Source organism: Mastomys coucha, unplaced genomic scaffold, assembly GCF_008632895.1.
Source record: "Mastomys coucha isolate ucsf_1 unplaced genomic scaffold, UCSF_Mcou_1 pScaffold7, whole genome shotgun sequence".
Lineage (NCBI taxonomy): Eukaryota > Metazoa > Chordata > Mammalia > Rodentia > Muridae > Mastomys > Mastomys coucha.
Genome location: NW_022196913.1, coordinates 38,327,246 through 38,332,701, shown reverse-complemented (window position 1 = coordinate 38,332,701; position 5,456 = coordinate 38,327,246). Strand labels below are relative to the sequence as shown.

Below are 5,456 nucleotides of genomic sequence, written 5' to 3'. Positions count from 1 at the left end.
GGTCTCTCAAGCAGAGCATTCTTAGTTCTAAACTGCTGGACCACCCTTACTGTAAAAGTCCACTGGATACTCCCTTGGTATGCAGTGAACTCAAAGTAGAAAACCAAATGGCAAGTGGCAAGAGCAACCAGACAGAGTCTCCAGTGGATGATGAGCAGCTCTCAACCTGCCTTTCTGGATTCCTAGATGAAGTTATGAAAAAGTATGGAAGTCTGGTCCCACTCAGTGAAAAAGATGTCCTTGGGAGGTTAAAAGATGTTTTTAATGAAGACTTTTCTAATAGAAAACTATTTATCAATAGGGAAATAACAAACTACCGGGCCAGACATCAAAAGTGTAACTTCCGAATCTTCTACAATAAGTACATGCTGGATATGGATGATCTGGCCTATAGTGTGAGGTTCCATACAGTTAGATACCACACCATGGTCTGGGCTGGGGTCCGGGCTGTCAGGGGCTTCAGCCTGGAAGAACTTAGAGTGGCTTGTATTCACAAGAAAATGGCTCATACCATCAGCATCTCTGTGGACTCAAGAAAGTGAAACAAATCCACTGAATCACTACAGGCCAATGTGCAGCGCCTGAGGGAAGGAGTATCACTCCAAGCTCATACTTTTCCCCAGGAAGCCTTCTGCTCCAAAGAAGGGAGACAGTTCTGCTGAAGAACTTAAATTGGCCACCCAGCTAACAGGACCTGTGATGCCCATCTGGAATGTGTTCAAAAAGGAAAAGGCCAGTGTTGTCACAGAAGAGAAGAACTTCCAGGCCTTTGCCAGTCTTCACATGGTCCGTGCCAATGCCTGGCTCTTTGGAGTCCAAGCAAAAATGGCAAAGGAGGCTGCAGAGCAAGACGTTGAAAAGAAAAAGTAATGTGTGGTTATAGTGTTGCAGTGAATTTTCTATAAAGAAAAAAAGAAGGAAGGGGTTATTTTGGCTTAGAATTTGATAAGATCTAATCCACTGTGGCAGGGAAGGCATAGTGGCAATGATATGGGTGGCTGGTCTCTGAATCTGTAGTGCTAGTACTAGAGGTGAATGCAAGTGTTCAACTTTCTCCCTTTTCTCTTTGTATTCAGTCTGAGAACATAGACTACGGGGTGGTGCTGCTTACACTCAAGGGGACTCTTTTACTCTTCAGTTAAACCTCTAGAAACACCTTCACAGGTAGGGCTAGAGGTGTCAAGTTGACAATATGCACCTCTAGTCAATTGATACCCATACACATCATTTTCAGCCACAAATTTCTACCCTTAAAGGCTTCTCTACAGAGAGGGTGGCCAAAATTAGGTTTGTTTAAGGCCCAGGTTGATGGTTGGGCAGGCTTTCTAGAGATCTTTATTCCATGTAGCACGTGGGTATGTGCTTAGGGCTTTTTCTTCCTTTCTCTCCAGAATTCTCCCAAAATGAAGGAAATTTATACTTGCTTTTAGAGTAAATATTAAGGTACATGGGGGAGCTGACAGGCTATACACTGGTAGCTGGCATTTGCAAAATTTATAGACAACTCTGTACTTTTTAGTAGCTAACTCTCTGTGTTGAACATTATTGCTCAAAATACCAAGGGGCATGTTGTGACTGGCTTTTCTTTTCCAAAGTCTGTGACCTCTGGGCCCACCATGCCACTATTGCTTTTCTTTATTAGATGCAGCCTCAGAAGCCAGAGTCATCGCTTACATACCACAGAAGTGTGGCATTTCTGGACTGGCCTGAGTCCCATGCTGAACCTGCAGCTCCCTCTGTGTATGTGAGAAGTGGTCAGAAATTACCCCCTATGAGTTAATAACACTCTAAATGTTCTTGAGAGAAAATCAAATACCAGTTTATTAAAAAGGAACCCCTTCTCAGTGCAAGGACAAAATGGACAGAATATAATTTTTTCTGTAATTTTATACCTAGAGGGTTTCTGATTTCTTATTGTGTCAAGTTCAAATCGTGGTGGAAAAGTAGAAGAGGAAGTTTCTTGTAAAAGCCTGATGTTACTCATTTCTTCACTATCAGTTCTTAGAACTCCTAACCAGTTTCATCCTCTGAGTAGAACAGATGTTCCACCTGGATTAATGCCTTTTTTCTCACCTGTGTTTCCCATCCTTAAGTTGTACTTTGTGAGATACTGGACTTGGAATTTCTCATCATTGTTTAGGTGGTCATTTGTCATACCATAGGAAACTCTGTGCAAAAGATTTGCCTTTGACTCCATCCAAAATGATTCAGTTAGTCAGCTCTCAAAGCACTTTGAAGACACTATCAGGTAGTTATTAAAAATTTTTCTGCAGTGAGACATAGATTTTGATTACTTTGAGGGCAATATATCTTATTTCCAGTTTTGGCTTCATTTCTCTGATAAGAGTTAGTTCTCAATAAGTATTTGTTTACCAGCAAGGGCCCAGTTGTGGTTGATTTCTCAGGGCTACCAGAAAGATTGAATGCCAGGACATGTAGCTGCAAAAGGGAAACACGTGGCCTAAATGTGCAGAAGCCTGAGGAAGTAAAAGTTATTCTACAGGGAGCTGGGACCGGTAGCCCTGCTGTGTCCCCTCTGCCCTATGGTTAGTGAACCCAAGTTCATCAACTTCAGACTGCCACCAGAGGGCAGCAAATGCACAGCCCTAAGTATTTAGGAACAAGTTAGTCACACCTATTTTACTCTGGGAAGCTCCTTTGTAGTCTCAGGCACATCAGGGACCAAGTGACCTTTCATTATCAGATCAATGACACAAGTGAGGTATTTGGAATTCAGTTCTTGTTATTTCCAGAGGTTTTCAAGTCTTATTCGGAAAGTAACCACTAATGTCTAGACTGTTTAAGAGTTAAGAAAAAAAAGTGTGAGTGTGTATGTGTGTGTGTGGGTACACGCGTGCCTGTGCAGGCCTGAGATATTGATCTCCTGGAGCAGAAGTTATAGGTGGTTGTGAGCTGCCCATTGTGGGTGCTAGGAAACAAACTCAGGTCTCCCTTAAGAACAGTACTGATTCCTAACTGCTGAGCCATCTTTCTAGCTCCTATGCCTAGATCTTCCTCCCTTCCTTCCATATTTTTTCAGTTCAGAATTTAATTGTAAGTGTCTATCAATAACAGTAATTTAAATACAGAAAGAGTACACCACAAGCATTTTCTACACTTTTCTTCTGTGGTAATTATGAAACAAACCCAGTCAAAACACGAGATTTCAAGCTTTCCCTCCTAAGAACTATCTAGCCAAAAGGACCATTTCTAACAGAAGCTTGCACCACCTTGTTTGAGATGGGGTAATTGTGAAAGTAATTTTTTTTTCAAAGATTATATTTATATGAGTACACTGTAGCTGTCTTCAGACAAACCAGAAGAGGGCATCAGATCCTATTACAGATGGTTGTGAGCCACCATGTGGTTGCTGGGACTTGAACTCAGGACCTCTGGAAGAATAGTCAGTGCTCTTAACCTCTGAGCCATCTCACCAGGCCCTGTGAAAAGTATTTTTAAGTGCTCATTAGAGGCCCTTTTAATACATCATCTAATGCTAGCTTCTTGTGATGTCTCCTTTTAGACCATGTTAGGATTCTGGGTAAGGTAGCTGGTATCCGGCTAAGGGGAGGCAGGAGCTGATTGGGGAGGCTCCCATATGCCTCCTGATGGTCACTACATATGCATTTGTGGAAAGAATTTCAGGGTAAATGGCTATCATGGTGAGAAGTTAGCATCCTAACCCAATAACTGCTGTAACTGGGGTGCCTGGAGACGTTTCTGTTTGTACCTTACGAATGAAGGTCTCCAGTATCTCTGAGATTACTTCCAGCCACAGCCTGCATCACAGCCATCTTTGGATTGGAAGGCCTTGGCCTAAAGTTCTAGAGGGTAAATCACCTGCAAGATTCACAAGAGAAGAGGCAGACAGAGATAGCTATGGGAGGACTGCTGTGCCCCCGGTGCTAACAAAAAAGCTGAGCCTGGGGCTGGCTCAGCAACTGAATTCCAGTTTAGAGGGTGACTTTGGTTGTGGATATGGTCAATTACCCCAGTGAAGTAGAAGATTGTTTTGTGTTGAATAAACTTTAAAAAAAAAAAGTCACACTTCATTTTCTTTTCAATAGTCACATATTGAATTTTGATGGGTGTGTGATAGTTTTGTTGTGAAATGCCTCCACAGGCTCAAACATCTGAATATTTGTTCCCCAGTTAGTGCTACTGTTTGGGACTTTATGGAATCTGTAGTAGGTGTGGGGGAGGAGTACGTCACTGGGGTGGGCTATGAGGGTTTATAGTCTTCCCTGCTTTTTGCTTGCTATCTTTTGCATCCTGCATGTGGATGTGATCAGTCATCTCCTTTGGGTATACCATGCCTTCTGTACCATTATGGACTCATTTTCTCTCTCTGGAACAATAAGATAAAATAAATTCTTTCTTTTTAAAGTTACTTTTGGTCAGCATGGTATTTTATCGCAGAACAAAATATAACCAACACAGTGGGTTTAAAGATATTATTTATTATTATTATTATTATTATTATTATTATTATTATTATTATTTTTAAAAAGAGTTGCTAAGCAACCTAACTGAGATCACAGGGCAAGTGGCAGGATTATATATGATAAGGTAAAACTATAAGTCTCAGGGAGGCTTCAGATCAGGGTACCCTACCCAGGACTAGAGAGTAAATTTTTCATTTGACTATATGGGAGCCAAATTAATAGAGAGATAGAACTGGAATTTAAAATGAGGACATCTAAAGGAAGACAAGAATGGAGGAAAAAGAAATAGTAAAACCAGGTAAACGGAAAATGTAAAATACTTTGGAAGAAAAAATCCTAATATGTCTGGATCACAAAGTAAAGAAATGGAGCAGAATATCAGCCAAGACGGGCAAACTTAATTTCAAAATTAAATTCAGCTGTTTATGGTTTATGAGTTTTATAATTTACATCCAAACCACTAATCTATCACTACAGACACAGGAGGAATGTGCTACGATGTAGTGTCATGGAAGCTACGCGTCCATCATAATAGGAATTCTTCTGCTCCACGGTAATTTTATGGGGCCATCATCTATATGTGGGCAATTATAAAAGAAATGTTGCTATACCTGGCATATCTATATTTGTATGATTTACTCTTTTCCATATTTTCCCTTTCCTGCCTTTTGCCCCACTATTGTATATTATGTGCCTTCAGTTTATCTTATTTATTCCCTCCTGTCTTAGAGTTTTACTGCTGCAAATAGACATCATGACCAAGGCAACTCTTATAAGGATAATATTTAATTGGGGCTGGCTTACCTCAGGGAGATGGTGCAGGGGGAGAACTGAGAGTTCTACATCTTTATCTGAAACAGGAGGAGACTGGCTTCCCATGCTGGAAGTGACATACCTACTCCAACAAGGCCACACCTCCAAATAGTGCCACTTCCTTTATTTCTTTTGTTTTTGGTGTTTTTGTTTTGTTTTGTTTTGTTTTGTTTTGTTTTTTTTTCTTTTTTTTTTTTT

The 5,456-nt window shown here is 40.7% G+C and overlaps 1 protein-coding gene and 1 pseudogene across 1 annotated transcript in view; both read left to right on the top strand.

Moving 5' to 3' along the window:
- LOC116082570 (serpin B6) overlaps window positions 1-5,456 on the top strand; it is a 91,614-nt gene that overhangs the window by 11,354 nt on the left and 74,804 nt on the right. The window lies entirely within an intron of this gene.
- LOC116082573 lies at window positions 41-3,307 on the top strand (annotated as a pseudogene).